The sequence below is a fragment of the Pieris rapae genome, chromosome W, assembly GCF_905147795.1.
Source record: "Pieris rapae chromosome W, ilPieRapa1.1, whole genome shotgun sequence".
Taxonomy (NCBI): Eukaryota; Metazoa; Arthropoda; class Insecta; order Lepidoptera; family Pieridae; genus Pieris; species Pieris rapae.
The window spans coordinates 2969332-2986923 of NC_059533.1; the positions used below are offsets into that span (position 1 = coordinate 2969332).

Here is a 17592-nt window from a genome sequence, read left to right on the forward strand (position 1 = left end):
TTACAGGGTGGTGTGAATCCATCAGGTGGTATAACTTTGCATAAACCATATTTGGACGCTTCTGGTAAAATTTTCTCTATGTATGTTAGTTAATAGTCTTTATGTTTTACACTACTACAATAAATGTTTTCTATCTATACATTTGGTTTTAATCAATTATTCATTACATTCGGCTATTATTTTCTAATATAGGAGACGTTGGGAGCTTAGAAAATTCAACAATTCTTCCGCAGTAGACGAAACTGTTTATAGCTCTGTCGGGTCTTGTGTCTCGAGTCAAAAGAAGTTTATGCTTAAAAGACGGTCTCTGTCGCTCCTCCTGTCTCCGAAGACACTCTCCTTAAAGGCTTAGTCAGCATCGGGGCACTGAGCGATAACACATCGAGCGACGTTCAGTTTCATGGTAATTTAGAGCGATTGGAATCGTCAACGACCAGTCACTTTCCGAGCAGCTTGATCCATTGGCGACGAGTAGAGATATGTGACTCTCTGCATCTTCATCCGAGTTTGAAAAAGTATCTTAATTTAAACACCAAATTAAACCGACACTTTCATTTAGAACATTTTCCGCACAGTAATTGTTATTCTTTTGAAATTACACAGATTATAATATACTAATATATACGTCCGCTATCTTGTTTGTCAATTGTTGATTGTTCATATCGTCAAGTGCTTTTTTATTCATCTCAGTGACGTTTATTGGAAGTAAATTTAATTAGGGTTTACTGTGTGTGTGTGTATGTGTGCGTGTGCGTGCGTGTGTTTGTGTGTGCGTGTGCGTGCGTGTGTTTGTGTGTGTGCAAATGTGCGTTTACTTGTATTCGTTTTTACAACAAACTCCCAACCGAAATTAGAGAACGGTCAGTAAATAAATTCAAAGCCCTTGTTAAAAGTAAATTAATTATAATAAAGCCTTTTATAAATGTGGCGAACAATTTGCATTAAAAACTTGGCGATTTAAAAGAGTGGCGGAAAGTTTCTTGCCAGTTCTTCTTACCCGCTCTACGCCCTCGACTTGCGAACTGGTTGTAAATGCAAATTTAATTTGTTTTTTTTTTGACGTTCATAAGTGTAGTACATGTTTACCTAGATGAATATTTTGAGTTTACTAGAATAAACATTCAACTTACATCAAACGTTTCACCGAGACAATGTATCCAGGACAATGTAGCGAAGTACACACTTTCGGATATTGTGTATCCCGTGGCAATTGAAGATGAATAGGCTTTTGGGCAAACTATTATAAATTCGCCCGGATTTTGGACAGCCCGGCACAGAGACACCGAATCCTGCAATAATTCCGGTGGGATCATCGCAATGTCCGATGGCAACCAAACGGATTTATTCTGGACGAACGCCGGGCACAAGCGTTCCACTGCTTTCCGAAATGTATCGCTTTGCGAATCGTCGATGCCATACCTGGAATGCGTTCGAGCAATGAAAAAAAAAAATGTTAAACAGATAATAGATAAAATTGATTAACAGAAAATTGAAATAAATTCAAAGAGTTTGAGGAAAGCACAAACTCAGGTGTCACCCGGATTCTACTACCAAGCGCCAACTTCAATATTTAATTAGCGCCTGTTCACCCGAACCTCATGGCCCAATGCTCTAGTCCAAAGGGCAGAAAAAGGAGTTGGAGGAGACACATATTTGTGCTGTTTATTATTTTCCGCTCTCTAATATATATTTTTAGCAACCAGAAGTAAAAATTAAAAATAATAAAAACAATTCGAAATAACCTAAGAAGTTATTTTATGAACAAACTAAGAAAACGCGGTAATTTCAATATCACACTAAAATTATCTTAAAACTGACTTATACAAACAAAACAACACGACTTTAGATATTTTAAAAACACAACCGTCAATCTTAAAACAATAACAAAAAAATCACACCGAATAAAAATAACATGGAACGAACTCACAGTACGCGGCTTCGAAACCAACGACCACTCTAGTCAACGTCCGGGCAGCGAATGCTAGCGTGCCGACTTGTAATTGTTACATCCTCCCTCGCAAGGGGGATGCTTAAACCCGTTCGAGTATGGGTCTCTATCGGGTGGATTGTTTGTTCGCGCCCTGCTGATACAGGGCGGTACGGGGGCGGGCTAATAGCCCTTGGTGGGGGCTGCTGCGCGCGAGGAACAATGGCTCGACTCGCTGCGCGCAGCCGATGGGGTCTTGTCCGGGGTGTCAATCCGGTGGTAGTGTGGGGTCAAGGAGTAATCTCGACTTGACCCTGGTGTCGTGGTCGGTGGTAGCGGGCAGCGCGCTGCGCGGCTCGCGGTCAAGCTCCGCCGGGTGAGACCCCCGGTAGCCCCGGGGGAGGCCCAGCGAGGCGACCAGCGGTCGAAGCCGCGGCTGCTGCCCTGGTGTCATGTCCGGTGGTATCGGCATCCGCGGAGAGTAGCTCACGCGGATACCGCAGGCGATCTGGCGGCCTGGAGTGCCATGGCGCGATGTTTTGGAGATGGGGATGCTGAGAGCCATCCGCTCGATCGAACATCCCCTTCGCGAGTCGCGCGACGAACTCGTCGATGGACTCCATCCGCAGGTCTCGCGCTATGGTGGCGTTTCTCACGTAGCGGGGGGCCCCCACTGCGCGCCTCAGGCATGTGTTCTGCACGGCGCGCAGTCTCTGCCGGTGGGCCTCCTTAGTGTAGGAGTACCACGCCGGCGCCGCGTACGTGAGATGTGGGCGCACGTACTGCTTGTACAGCGCGAGCTTAGTACGGATGGGTATGTTGCCGGTGAATAGGGGGCGGAGTTTGCTCGACACCCCCTTCGCTCTTCCTACGATCCTCTTGACGTGGTGCCGCATGGTCAGATTCCGGTCGATGGTGACCCCTAAGTAGGTGACCGGCGTCTTCCACGGCACGTCCTGGTCCAGGAATCGCAGGGGCGGCGGCAACCAACTCCGGCCGAAGGCGATCGCCTGTGTCTTGGTAGGGTTGGCGGCTAGTCTCCACTTGTTCAGCCACTCTGGCAGGAGGTCCAGAGCGCGTTGGAGCTTCGCCGCTGCTGCCTTGGTGTTGAGCGAGGTGGCCACGTACGCCGTGTCGTCGGCGAAGAGGGCCAGGCTACACCCGCTCGGGCAGGGGACGTCGTCCGTGTAAGTAGTGTACAGCAGCGGCGATAGCACGCTGCCCTGTGGGACGCCCGCCGTGATGGGTCGCGGTCTCGACGCAGCCTCTCCCGTCGCAACGTAGAACGTGCGGTCGGTGAGAAAGGCGCGGAGCACGGCGACTATGCGGCGGGGCAGTGGAGACTCGGCGAGCTTCAGCACGAGGCCATCGTGCCAGACACGGTCGAAGGCCTTCTCCATGTCCAGCATCACGGCGGCGGCCCCTTCCTTCTTGTTGAGGGCCGCGGCTGCAGTGAAGAGCACCTTCGTCAGCTGCAGCGTGGTGCTGTGCTCGCCGCGGAAGCCGAACTGCTCGGGCCTCGGCTGCAGGTATTTGTAGGTCCTCTGCAGCAACAGCCTCTCGAACAGCTTCGACTGAGTTGAGAGCAAGGTGATAGGCCGGTAGCTCTCCGGTCGGGTGTAATCCTTTCCGGGCTTCGGCAGTAAGATCACCTTGCCCTCTTTCCAGGTACTGGGGAAGTGTAGGGACCTGATGATCCCCGTGAAGAGGCGCGCCAGCGCGACTATCCACCTCATGGGTAGGTGGCGCAGCGCCTGGTGGGTGATGCCGTCCGGTCCCGGCGCCTTCTTCAGTGGCAGCCGGAGTATCGCCTTCCGCACTTGTGAAGGCGAAAAGGCAATGGGGTCGTCATCGGGTGGGATCGGGCGAGCTAGCCAGCCCTCGACAGCGCTCTCGACCTCAGCCACGCGCGCTGGGCATGCCGCGGCGTTCGGTGAGAATTGGCGCTGGAGGTGCTCGGCGAAGATTTCGGCCCGATCGTTGTCGTCATAGGTGATGGCGCCGTTGCTGTCACGTAGCGGACGTTTCGGCTCTGGAGTCCTATAGAGGCGGCGGCAGAGTTGGTGTAGGCGTGTGGGCTCGGTGGTCGCCTCCCCCAGCGCTTGCTCCCAGGAGCGCTGGGCGTGGGCGGCCAACTCTTTCTTGACCCGTTCGGCGAGGCGGTTCAGCTTTGTCTTCAGCACGGGGCAGCGATTGTGCTGCCACTGCCTCCTGAGCGCGCGCTTCTGTCTGATCAGCCTCAGCACGAACGGGGCTAGGTCCTCGCGTACGACCTCCGGCGGACGCGTGGTCGTTGCTTCCGCCAGAGCTGCCTGGAGTTGCCGCGTCATGGACTCCGCCATGTCGTCAACGGCGCCTGGTGTCGTGTCCGGTGGGCCTGGCGCGGTGGCGCCTTCGAGTATCGATTCGAAGGCGTTCCAGTCGGTGACCCTCCAGCTGCGTGCGGGCGGGGATGGTGCCCCCGCGAGAAGGCACAGCACTGGTTGGTGGTCCGACTGGTACTCATCCATCAGGACCTCCTGCGCCAGGTAGAGATCAGGCCGGTTATGCACCACCAAATCGATAATGTCCGGCCTGTGGGTGTTGTTTCTCGGGTAATGGGTGGCGGCATCTGGTCCGCACACCTGGTAGCCGCGAGCCTCGGCATGCTGCAGGAGCCGGTTGCCCCGCGAGCTGCTGGAGTGGGATTGCCAGCTGATATGCTTGGCATTCCAGTCGCCCGCGAGGAGCGTCGGCTTCCGGCTGAGCGCGGCCTCCAGCTCGGCCGGTGCGAAGTTGGAGCCGGGGGGAGCGTAGACAGCTAGCACGTCTGTGGGCTGCCCGCCCAGTTCTAGCTCGACCCCCAGCGTCAGGATTTTGTCGCCGTTGACCGGCGGGATTGCGCGGTGAGCGATCCGTCGCCGTATCATCACCGCCAGTCCGCGAAAGGGCGCCCCGTTGGCCGCCTGGTGCTCTGCGCGGTAGACGTAGTAGCCCGCGGCACGCAGTCGGTCGGTGGGGCGCAGGTGCGTCTCGGAAATGAGCGCCACATCCACGTCCTGTGTGCGTAGGATGTGACGCAAGTGGTGGCCTTTATCCCGAAGGCCGTCGGCGTTCCAGTGCAGGAGGCGTAAGTTCATTTTCGTTGCCTCACGCCTCGACTGCGCGACCGGCGTCCTCCGTAGGTCGGTTCAGACGGGGTCGGGTATAGGGCGCCCAGCAATGCGGTGACCGCCCTGTCAACCGCCTCAGCGATCGCCGTCTCGCTGGGGAGCGTCTGGCCCCTCAGTGGGCCCCCGCTGCGGGGGCGTGCGGCGCGCTGGTCAGCGGCTCTGGTAGCTCCAGCAACTGGAGCGGAGTCGGCGGCGGCCCTGCTGGGGCCAGCCTCGACGTGCGCGGCAGGTTCCGCGCGCGGGGGGGCGGGGGGTTGTACCCCCCCGCGTCCTCTTCTTCTCCCCCCTCTGCGGCGTCGGCGTTGGCTGGGAGGCTCCGCGGGGTAGGTGACCATCTCTACCTCCTGCGGCTGCGAGAAGTACTGCCCATGGACACGCGGGTCAGCCTGCGCGTGTTCGCGCGGCTCGTCCCTCCGCCGTGTTTGGGCAGCTGGTGTAGGCGCTGGGGTGGTGGCGCCATGTGTGCCGCGAGCGCCAGGTGCGCCAGGTGCGCCAGATGGTCCCCGCGCGTCGCGGACGCCAAGTGCGCCATGGGCGCCATGTGAGCTAGGCGCGCCAGGTGCGCCAGGTGCGCCATGTGCGCCGCGGGCGCCAAATACGCCCTGCGCGCCACGTCCGCCGCCAGCGCCAGGCGCGCCATGTGCGCCATGTGCGCCGCGCGCGCCGCGACCGCCGCGACCACCGCGACGTCGACCGCGCGCCTCGGAGGCGCCCATGCCCCGTGCTGCAAGTGCCACCGTGCCAGCGCGCTTGTTGCGCGCCTCCTCCTTCAGCACCGGACACGTGCTGTGGTTGGCCGGATGCGCCCCCTTGCAATTGGCGCATCTCGGCGTGGCCCCCTTAGGTAGGGGGCAGTCGGCGGTACGGTGGCCCTCCCCGCACTTCACACAGGCCAGGGCCCGGTGGCATTGGTGCGAGGAGTGTCTAAATCCCTGACATCTATGACATTGTGCGGGGCCCCTTTTGCCCCGCCAGGACTCGATGGTCACCCCCGGAATGCACAACAGCTCTGTTATGCCGTAGATCGCGGGGGTGATGTCTGGAGTGCGGCGGAGTATGACCAGGAAGATACACCCCGGTCTTCCCTTCCTGGCTCTAATGGGCTGGGCGTGTTCAGGCTCGTACCCGAGGTCGCGCAGCTCTGACATGATGGCCTCGGGTTCCGTGTCCGCCGGAATGCCTCTTACCGCCACCTTCAGCTGCCGCTCTGCTGGTAGGGAGTAGGAGAAGTATACCACGTTAACTCCGCTGGTCTCCAACTCCCCAAGGTACCGCTGCACCAGGCGGTACTCCTCCTCGTCTTCCGGTGTTATTTTGAGCCCCTGTCCATAGGCGCGCGCGTTCACCGTACGCCCCAGTCTCTTTTTCATCTCCCTGACATGGGTGGTCCAGTCAGGGAGGGATTCTATGACAAATGGCGGGTATTTTGGTGTCTGAGGCGCGGCGGGCAGGGGCGCGAGTGGTGGCCGACGGGCCACCGTCGGCGACGCGGTCATCGCGGCGTATGACGCCGTGTTTAAGTTAGTAGTCGCCGCATCTTGCGGCGTTGGTTGAGCCGTCGCAAGGGCCGCGCGGGGCGCGGGGTGGGCGGAGGGGGGCGCACTCGTCGACGCCGTTGCCATGGTTGTATCCTCAAAACGGCGGCGGCGCGGGTCCCTCTGGGAGAGCGGCGCCGGTTGCGCATGTTGAGAAGGCTGTTGATGTGGTTGATTGACGCCAGGGGGCGTCGTCTGCGCGCATACGCGCTTAGGCGCCGACCCGGCGGCGTCCTCGTCTGAGTCCGGCGGCGGCGGGCGGCGTAGAGCTTGATGCGCTCGTTTCACTTTAACGAGCGCATCGTGTTCGTCGCTCGATAGCGGCGAAGTCAGAAGGCCCTCGTTTAGAAGGCGCCTGCGCGTCTGCGATAGGTACTCGCACATGGCGCGCGCGAGTCCATCCGTTGCGAACCGGCCTATGAGTGTCTGCGCAACAAACAGCGCATCCGACTCATAGCCGGCACGGGGCGACACGGGCTGCGCCGGGCGCAGGTCGCCTTCTAGGAAGGCCAGCAGCTCAGCCGGGTCTTGCCCATGAGCGATATTTTCCTCCTCTTGAATAGATTGAATAGGCGGACTCACCGTTGGGTGCATTTCATCGGGTGGCGCCATCGTTGAGGGGCGTGGCCTGTGCGGTGTTGCGGTGAGGGCGCTCTCGCCATCGCTATACCGCGACGGGAGCTGCGGCCTCACATCACTGTCACTTAACACATTTAAAAGGTCCTGCGTGTCACTGTCACTATAACCCGCGAGGGGGGCTCGAGCGCCAGCCGGGCGCGAGTCACCAGCGACCTCGGGGTCATTCGGCGACGCGGTGTACCGCGTTAAAGTTTTTTCCGCGGGGGCGGGGTTGTGGGGGGCCGATACGGCGGGGTATACAGTCGAAGTATACCGCGACGAGAGCTGTTTCTTAAAAACGGCTGTTTCGCCCGGTTCTTCGGCTCCTGGTCCCGGGGCTCGATCGCTACGCGAGCGAGAGCCGCTCAGGGACCGGTCAGCCATGCGCGACGCGGGAGCACTGCATTGTGACGATGACGACGGCGGCGGCGGCGCGGCTCCACCGCGCGAGCGGGAGCGTTCCTTGGCGCGCGGGCCAGACGCATCGCGACGGGATTTTCGCTCCATGACGGGAGCTGGAGTCTGCCAGGCACAGCCTGGACACCTTAGCGCCTCCCGCGCATGCGCATCCCCCGGTGAGACCCTCTGGTGGGAAGCCGGGATAGACGCAGCGCGTTCGTTGCTTCGGTGTCGGCGTGAAACGGGTGCAGGCGGCTACTCAAATGGTTTCTGCATATATGTTTTACAATTAAAACAATAGCAGTGATGAAACGCGTATAGGCTCGTGTGCACAAGTAGGCAGACGACCGTACGCTAGCGTGCCACACTGAGGCCTTTCTTTTATAGTAAGCGGGTGGGGATCGAAACCACCTACTGCCCTCTGTTCAGTTTCCGCTTATAATATTAGTGTAAACTCTTTATAACGTTATCCTTTATAACGATAAACTCCCTATAACGTGGGAGTGAGCCGAAGTTGGTTGGTATGCGTTAAAACTCACATATTGAAACACTCTTTATAGCGATACGCCATTCACTATTACGAAGAAATGTGTTTATATTTGTAGACAGTAAATATTTATTATCGGTATTATTGTTTATGTTATGTTATCAGGTAACAAAAGACTTTGAAGCTCCAAAACATCCGAGGTCGGTCTAGCTTTTGTTATCCTTAATTGCCTCGTACACATGCAGTATGGCGCATTGTTTTCTCGGAAGTGATGGTCTTCGACCAAGCATACTGGGTACCTATCTTATTATCATTCGTAAAACTACTTTGAAACTGTTAACATGTTTTTTTTTTGTTCACTCCATGTAACGACAAAAAAATGCTCAGTCCCTCGAGTTTCGTTATAAAGAGTTTACACTGTATATGGAAGAGCCGAGATCATTGTTACCCGAGTAGGTCTCATCAAAAATTTTCATTCTATGTGGGCGTGGCGTTAAATCCAAAAATTAAGAAAACATGCAAGACACTGACAAGACTGATCTGGAAGAATTGTCTTGTAAAAAATCAATTAAATTCAATATACGTCCACATACCATACTTTCTTCTTTCCACTATGCATATACCCAATCCATGGGAGGCCATGAGGGTCTCTGTACCAGCAACTCGTCGAGAACAGCATTCCCAGATGTAATGTGGGCGCGCAGTCATTCCAACCACGGGACCCAGGAAACTTAACATGTTCTGTATCTCCCTACCGATACACTGAAATAAAGAATACGATTAATAAGAATTTAAATGCATTTAACATAAGTAGTGGCTATAGAAAATATAAAATAAATATTGATCAAACCAAGGCAAAGCCCCTATAACGTACTATGCCAGTCAGCATTTTTTTATAGAGCAGGGGTCTAACGGGTCCTGTTGATGTTAAGTAATACCGTCGTCGATTGCCACTATTAATTCCAGAGGGTTCGCGCTTCGTGCTGGCTTTTGGTACACTCTTTTCTTGAAGAACCCCAAGAAGAAGAAGAAGGAATTGCTTTGGAAATACTTCAGTGTCTAGCTGGTTCCACATAGTGGTGGTGCGCGGCAAAAACGAACGACAAACGTCGGATGATTAAACTCAGCTATTATCAATAACACAATTTAACTCAATAATATTTTACTTTCCATATAATTTTTAATACTGTCCAATACCTACGGTGTTAGTAAAATATGAAAACAACTCAAAATTGCAGTTATTACTTACATTTTATATAATTTTCTTTTAATGTTAAAATTAGATAAACTTATTAAGAATATTGAGTTTCAAAATGATCTCTCACCTTCAAGTTCCAAGGATGTCTACTATAATGGTCGGTGGAATCATTATTTGGGAACCCATAATCTGCGGCACCCGTGTCTATGGAAGCTGCGTTTACACAGACATGCTTTGTCCTCGACAAGACAAGGTCCCAATATACTTTTTCCATGGAATTTGTTTTCCGAGTTGTGGAAGACAAAAATGCATTGGAAGCGACTTCTGCCACTTTTTGAAAAGCGTGAAGATTCATTGATCGACCGGGAACAATGCAGTCTTCAGTCTCAGCAAGGGCATTTAATACTAAACGATCTTTTGTCGGGATTTCATCAGACGAATAATTATCTGTCGAATCACCTGGCTCCAGCATTTGCTTTTATGCCTGCAAAGGACTTCGTGCACGGTTAAACATCCTTGATTGACTTCTTTCGCACGTTCCACTTGTTCTATCAAATTTTCATTCTCCAACGTTGTCATCACTTCATATGTTAGTAGATATTTTTCATAAATTTGTTTAATTTTTTGACCGGGATTTTTTAAATTATTACAACACTTTAATTGCTCGGCAACTTTGTTCCATTGTACTATTTTTGTTAGCTTCTTTAGGCCACCCATTTGCTGTACTAGCTTGAATAAATATGGTAAGTCCACTTCCAAGCCGCTTAGTAGTGGCGGTCGCCTAAATGTCACTTTTTGCGACGCCAAGACGGCTTTGAAAGTGCTCAACTTTTTGGCAGCTGGCCCATATCGTTTGAACATCCGTTGCACGTAGTGGTTGGTTACATTAAAGTTCATAGTCCCATCAAGATTACAGGGTGGTGTGAATCCATCAGGTGGTATAACTTTGCATAAACCATATTTGGACGCTTCTGGTAAAATTTTCTCTATGTATGTTAGTTAATAGTCTTTATGTTTTACACTACTACAATAAATGTTTTCTATCTATACATTTGGTTTTAATCAATTATTCATTACATTCGGCTATTATTTTCTAATATAGGAGACGTTGGGAGCTTAGAAAATTCAACAAGTCTTCCGCAGTAGACGAAACTGTTTATAGCTCTGTCGGGTCTTGTGTCTCGAGTCAAAAGAAGTTTATGCTTAAAAGACGGTCTCTGTCGCTCCTCCTGTCTCCGAAGACACTCTCCTTAAAGGCTTAGTCAGCATCGGGGCACTGAGCGATAACACATCGAGCGACGTTCAGTTTCATGGTAATTTAGAGCGATTGGAATCGTCAACGACCAGTCACTTTCCGAGCAGCTTGATCCATTGGCGACGAGTAGAGATATGTGACTCTCTGCATCTTCATCCGAGTTTGAAAAAGTATCTAAATTTAAACACCTAATTAAACCGACACTTTCATTTAGAACATTTTCCGCACGGTAATTGTTATTCTTTTGAAATTACACAGATTATAATATACTAATATATACGTCCGCTATCTTGTTTGTCAATTGTTGATTGTTCATATCGTCAAGTGCTTTTTTATTCGTCTCAGTGACGTTTATTGAAAGTAAATTTAATTAGGGTTTACTGTGTGCGCGTGTGTGTGTGTGTGCAAATGTGTGTTTACTTGTATTCGTTTTTACAACAAACTCCCAACCGAAATTAGAGAACTGTCAGTAAATAAATTCAAAGCCCTTGTTAAAATTAAATTAATTAATAAAGCCTTTTATAAATGTGGCGAACAATTTGCATTAAAAAACTTGGCGATTTAAAAGAGTGGCGGAAAGTTTCTTGCCAGTTCTTCTTACCCGCTCTACGCCCTCGACTTGCGAACTGGTTGTAAATGCAAATTTAATTTGTTTTTTTTTTGACGTTCATAAGTGTAGTACATGTTTACCTAGATGAATATTTTGAGTTTACTAGAATAAACATTCAACTTACATCAAACGTTTCACCGAGACAATGTATCCAGGACAATGTAGCGAAGTACACACTAGTCGGATATTGTGTATCCCGTGGCAATTGAAGATGAATAGGCTTTTGGGCAAACTATTATAAATTCGCCCGGATTTTGGACAGCCCGGCACAGAGACACCGAATCCTGCAATAATTCCGGTGGGATCATCGCAATGTCCGATGGCAACCAAACGGATTTATTCTGGACGAACGCCGGGCACAAGCGTTCCACTGCTTTCCGAAATGTATCGCTTTGCGAATCGTCGATGCCATACCTGGAATGCGTTCGAGCAATGTAAAAAAAAAATGTTAAACAGATAATAGATAAAATTGATTAACAGAAAATTGAAATAAATTCAAAGAGTTTGAGGAAAGCACCAACTCAGGTGTCACCCGGATTCTACTACCAAGCGCCAACTTCAATATTTAATTAGCGCCTGTTCACCTGAACCTCATGGCCCAATGCTCTAGTCCAAAGGGGAGAAAAAGGAGTTGGAGGAGACACATTGGCGGCGCTGGTTGTTGATTATATTATTTATATTTATTGCAATTTAAAGTGGACTGTAATTTTCTAAATACGGTTGCTCAATATTTGGATCTTATATTGGAGAAAGAAAGAAAGGACACGGCACAGTACCTTCAACCTTCTCGGCTTCCTTTCTTATGGCTGGATATGGCTTCTTGCTGCTGGATTTGAGCTTCTTCCACTAACTTTATCACAGACACCGAAAAAGTATGTAACGATATATATATCACAAAACAATTATTACAATAAACAAGATAAATAATTAATTAGGTTAAATGAAACGATACGAGCGTGCGGAGTCCGAACCAAATATCAACACAATGCGAGGCGACCAAATTAATACTACCCGCTGCTCAATTTCCCTTTTTCTTAAATGTCGACGCATTATTGTGCGTCACCTACAGCCCGTTCCGGTACTAGTGCCGTCATAGGGAAGGACATTAAGGATGGGTATATTGAGCAACCATTAAGATAAAAAAAATGCGAATTTGGCGCAACCATTCCCCCGGGCTTGAAGGGTGGCCTTCAAAAAAAAAATAAATAAATAAATAAAATAAACTAGAATACAATAATCGAAAAGTTCATTAAGCTTACTAATCTACCTAGTGATCTATTAATCTAATCTATACAAATGTAAACTAACTATTCTCGAGGTAAGGGACAGAGACGTACTACAGGACGTATGTAGGAACCTGTAGCCGTACGAACGCGGACCACACGCGTGACACCGTTTGAACCAGGGAAAACTTCCTCCACTATTCCTAACAGCCAGTGAAGCGGCGGTGCATTGTCAACAATAACAACATCACCGTTAGAAATTGGGTTAACTGGCGTGTTCCACTTGTTCCGCATTTGCAATGTATGAAGGTAGTCAGCCTTCCAGCGCTTGCAGAAGGACTGCACTAGCTTATCAACTAACTCATGGCGTGAAAGCAAATGTAACCTATCTTCTTCGATTTCTCTAGCTGGTAGATACTTAAGCGGTGTTAAGTTTAAAAAATGAGCGGGTGTTAACGCGAGAGGTTCCGAAGGATCATTGGATAGCGTGCGACACAGTGGCCGCGAGTTCATCACTGCCTCGATCTGTGCAAGTACCGTGCTGAACTCCTCGAACGTTAGAATTTGATCACCTATCACCCGGTATAAATGAGTCTTTACACTTTTGATTGCCGCTTCACAACTACCACCAAAATGTGGAGCGTTAGGCGGAATCATTTGCCATGTAATACGATTTTCGTTTAATACGCAGCGAAAGTCCTCACTGAATGCGTTAGAAAAAATTAAATTTTGAAGTTCGCTTAAATAGGAACGTGCACCAATAAAATTAGTTTCATTATCGGAATAAATGACTTGGATTGGACCTCTGCGCGACATGAATCGTTTTAAAGCATTCAGAAATGAGTTAGTACTTAAATCAGTTGCGGTTTCTATGTGAATCGCTCTTGTCACAAGACATATAAATACGCAGATATAAATCTTTTCACTTTTACTACCCCGTCTACGAATAGGGATATATGATAAATCACTATAGAATTTCTCCCATGCTTTAATAATATGAGGAGGGATCTCATCCCAATCCTGTTTTAAAAGCCAAAGCTCCTTTATTAGAAGTTTTACGTATAGTATGAAAGGTGCGGCAAAACCTAGCACGTCCCATAAACGGGCAATGATAGAAAGCATATTACGCTTAGTTGCTGTGACATTAGTTAAGTTACTTACTTCGAACGAGAAGGTATCTGATTTTGAATCCCATTTTACACTTAAAACTTTATGAAACTCATTTGAGTCAAAATGAACTGCTTGCGGATGCAAATGATGGGAAGGTAAAGAAGAAAGTAACTTTTCAGAATTACTAGACCATTTTAAAAGATCAAATCCACCAGCTGAAAACATTTTAATAAGTTGAGAGGATACTTCAACTGCTTCGGGAATCGAATCGCAACTACAGCAAATATCGTCCATATAATAATTACCACGATCAATAACGTCAGCAGCCAAAGGATATTTGGCCCTTTCATCAACGGCTAGTTGTTTCAAAGTCCGAAGCGCTAAATATGGGCTTGAAGAAAATCCAAAACAAACGCGCTTAAATTCAAATAATTGTAACGGATCAGACGGATCAAATCTATAATAAACGCGTTGATATTTATTATGTTCAGGAAGGGTTTTCAGTTGTAGATACATCTGTTTAACGTCAGCGCAAAAGGTGATAGGGAACGTTCTAAACCGAAGTAGAACTGCAAATAAGTCAGGCTGTAAGTTAGGACCGACATGTAAAATATCATTAATCGATATGTTATTATCAGTCTTCGCGCTGGTATCGAGCACCATTCTAACTTTGGTGCTTATAGATGACTCACGAATTACACCGTGATGTGGAATAATGTAACCTATATTGTCGCACTGATCTACTACAGGAGAAATATAATCTTTTTCCAGATATTCAATGAATATTTTGTCGTATGCCTCACGATAACTAGGCGATGACTGTTATTTACGTTCGAGTGACATAAACCGCTTTTTAGCTATGTCCATAGATGAACCCAGATTAAGAGGGCTTTTCTTGAATGGAAGTGCAACAACATATCGACCTGACAATTCACGATACGTGGTAGTCTTATATATGCGTTCACACTCTTCCTCTTCCTCACTAAGGACAGCGGAAGACTTAGATGACGGCTCCTCAAGCTCCCAGAATCTTCGCAAAATGTTTTCTAAAGGGATACTCGAGTAAGCGCATAAAACCGATGAACTTTTTATATTAAAATTTGTAGACAAAATAGGCGCTTCACCCATTAAAATAAAACCAAATGTGGTTTGAACAGCATCAGGCATATCAGGCGGTCCCTGGATACGACCCTGCTTGAGTAGTTTCGAAAACAGCTGCGCACCGATTAACATATCAATCTGACCGGGTTCATGAAATATATCATCGGCGAGCGGTACGTTAAACAAATACTCCAACTTCGATCTATCAACCTTAGAAGTGGGTAAATAATCCGTAATGCGTTTCACGATTAAAGAATTAATAGAATATTTAATATTTTTATCAAAACGAGAGGATATAACAATATTGGTTGCTCCTATTATATCATTCGAACAGCCACCAAACCCGTTCACAAACATAGGTTCGGAAAACGTATTGTAATTTAATAGTAACTTTTTACAACACTCAGTCGTTATAAAATGATTTTGAGAGCCGTTGTCTATAAGACAACGCAAAAAATGCGGGTTACCACGCATATCAAGAGTACATACGCGGGCAGTACCAAGTAAAACCGTTGACGGTTGTGATATTAAAGTATTCGCTTCATTCTGCAATGAACACAGAGAAATCGGCGCGTGATTGTTATTAGGTTCGTCAAAGGAGCCAGACGCGACGCGCGGGGTACTGTCGACTAGCAATGACTCACGCTGCGACTCAATGGCTTGCGCGTTTGATCGCAGTCCATCGATAGCAGGTTCGAACGGTTTCTCCTGTTTATTGAACAAACTGGAATTTAACGAAAAATGCAGCAATGTATTGTGCGTATTAGAATTACATGTTTTACAACTTTTAACAGAATTACAATTTGTGGTTTTATGTTTTACGCTAAAACACTTCACACAATAATTTCGTTTTTTAATGATATTGAATCGTTCTTTTGCATTTAATTTTAAAAAATCAGGACAACCGTATAACTGATCATGATTTTTACTATGACATAAAGGACATTTTAAATTAGTTTGATCAGAGTTAGAAGTTACAAAAGATTTCACAGTTTTGGCATATTTATTATTAGCCGGTTTAATAATAATAGAATTTGTTCGATCCAAAACTTTACACTGTTCTCTTAAAAACATAACTAATTGCGTGTAACAGGGTAATTTTTCTTTTCTAACAGAATTCTCAAATGAAATAATTGTTTCGTTATCTAATTTTTTAAGTGCCAAAAATAAAAATAAAAAATTCAATTTATTAGGTATTTCTAGGTTTTCAAATGCTGCGATTGATGTAACAAAATTATCAAGAAAATTATTTAAACCCTCTGTAGAAGAACTAGTTAATGTTTTGAAATTATAAATATTATCTAAATACTGAAAGCCGAGAGACCGTATATCTTGATATTTATCAACCAAGGTAGAATAAATTAAATTATAATTATTCGCGGTTGGATTTATGCCAGCGATCACAGTTAGGGCCTTACCTGTTAGTTGCCCACAAAGATAAAACACCTTTTCTGAGTTCGAAATTGACCCATTATTATGCACTAAATGATTAAAGGCTTCATAAAACGACGTCCAATTATTTGGGTCGCCATTAAACTGTGGTAATTTAATTGGAGGCAATTTCAATTTCGGGTGATCTAATTTCTCCTCAGGTGAAGTATTTTTAATTTCCTGCAGCTTACTTTGTATGGTTACGTACAGGTCCTCAAAGGACTCCCATGTTTGAAAAGAAGGAGTGAACTGAGGGTTATGCTTCATTTGTTCAATATTTAATTGAGTTACTAACTCATTAAATTCACTACGAAGTACTTGTATATTAAACGTTTTAATTTGGAAATTTTTTTTCGTCTTCCTTACTATTAATATTTAACGACAAATCATATAATGATTCCATCTTAGAAAAATACGAATTTTGTCGGGCTTGTAATAATAATATGGAACTTTGAACATGTTCTAACTCGATTGGTGAACATTCACCGGCCTTTGTTCTTGTTCTTTTGTCCATATTATCTACAAATAATTATTAATCGTTTCAAAATTAACTTTATAAAATAAAATAAAAAAATTAAATATGAACAATACGATTAAATTAAACTATAAACAGATTTATTTCGATTGTTAACTATGAAACAATTTTTAGAAACAAGTGATGTAGGTACTAATGTTACGCATGATCATTCTCACCAAATCAGGCACAATATATTATTAAATACGTAAATACGTAATACGGGATATGAAATACGGATAATAGATTTATAAATACATATAATATTTAAAATCTATATTAAAATTGTCGTTATACAGGTAATAAAAAATGCCCACCGGCAATTTCACCTAACGAACAAAATTGAAAGAAAATATACGAAAATAAATATGCCTAACTAAGAGATATGATACATATACGGCTCGAAAAGGACCAAAAAAAAATGGCGGCGCTGGTTGTTGATTATATTATTTATATTTATTGCAATTTAAAGTGGACTGTAATTTTCTAAATACGGTTGCTCAATATTTGGATCTTATATTGGAGAAAGAAAGAAAGGACACGGCACAGTACCTTCAACCTTCTGGGCTTCCTTTTTTATGGCTGGATATGGCTTCTTGCTGCTGGATTTGAGCTTCTTCCACTAACTTTATCACAGACACCGAAAAAGTATGTAACGATATAATATATATCACAAAACAATTATTACAATAAACAAGATAAATAATTAATAAGGTTAAATGAAACGATACGAGCGTGCGGAGTTCGAACCAAATATCAACACAATGCGAGGCGACCAAATTAATACTACCCGCTGCTCAATTTCCCTTTTTCTTAAATGTCGACGCATTATTGTGCGTCACCTACAGCCCGTTCCGGTACTAGTGCCGTCATAGGGAAGGACATTAAGGATGGGTATATTGAGCAACCATTAAGATAAAAAAAATGCGAATTTGGCGCAACCACACATATTTGTGCTGTTTATTATTTTCCGCTCTCAAATATATATTTTTAGCAACCAGAAGTAAAAATTAAATATAATAAAAACAATTC

The 17592-nt window shown here is 46.6% G+C and overlaps 1 pseudogene; it reads right to left on the reverse strand.

Moving 5' to 3' along the window:
- Window positions 1-296: 296 nt before the first annotated feature.
- LOC123690490 lies at window positions 297-10315 on the reverse strand (annotated as a pseudogene).
- Window positions 10316-17592: the final 7277 nt, after the last annotated feature.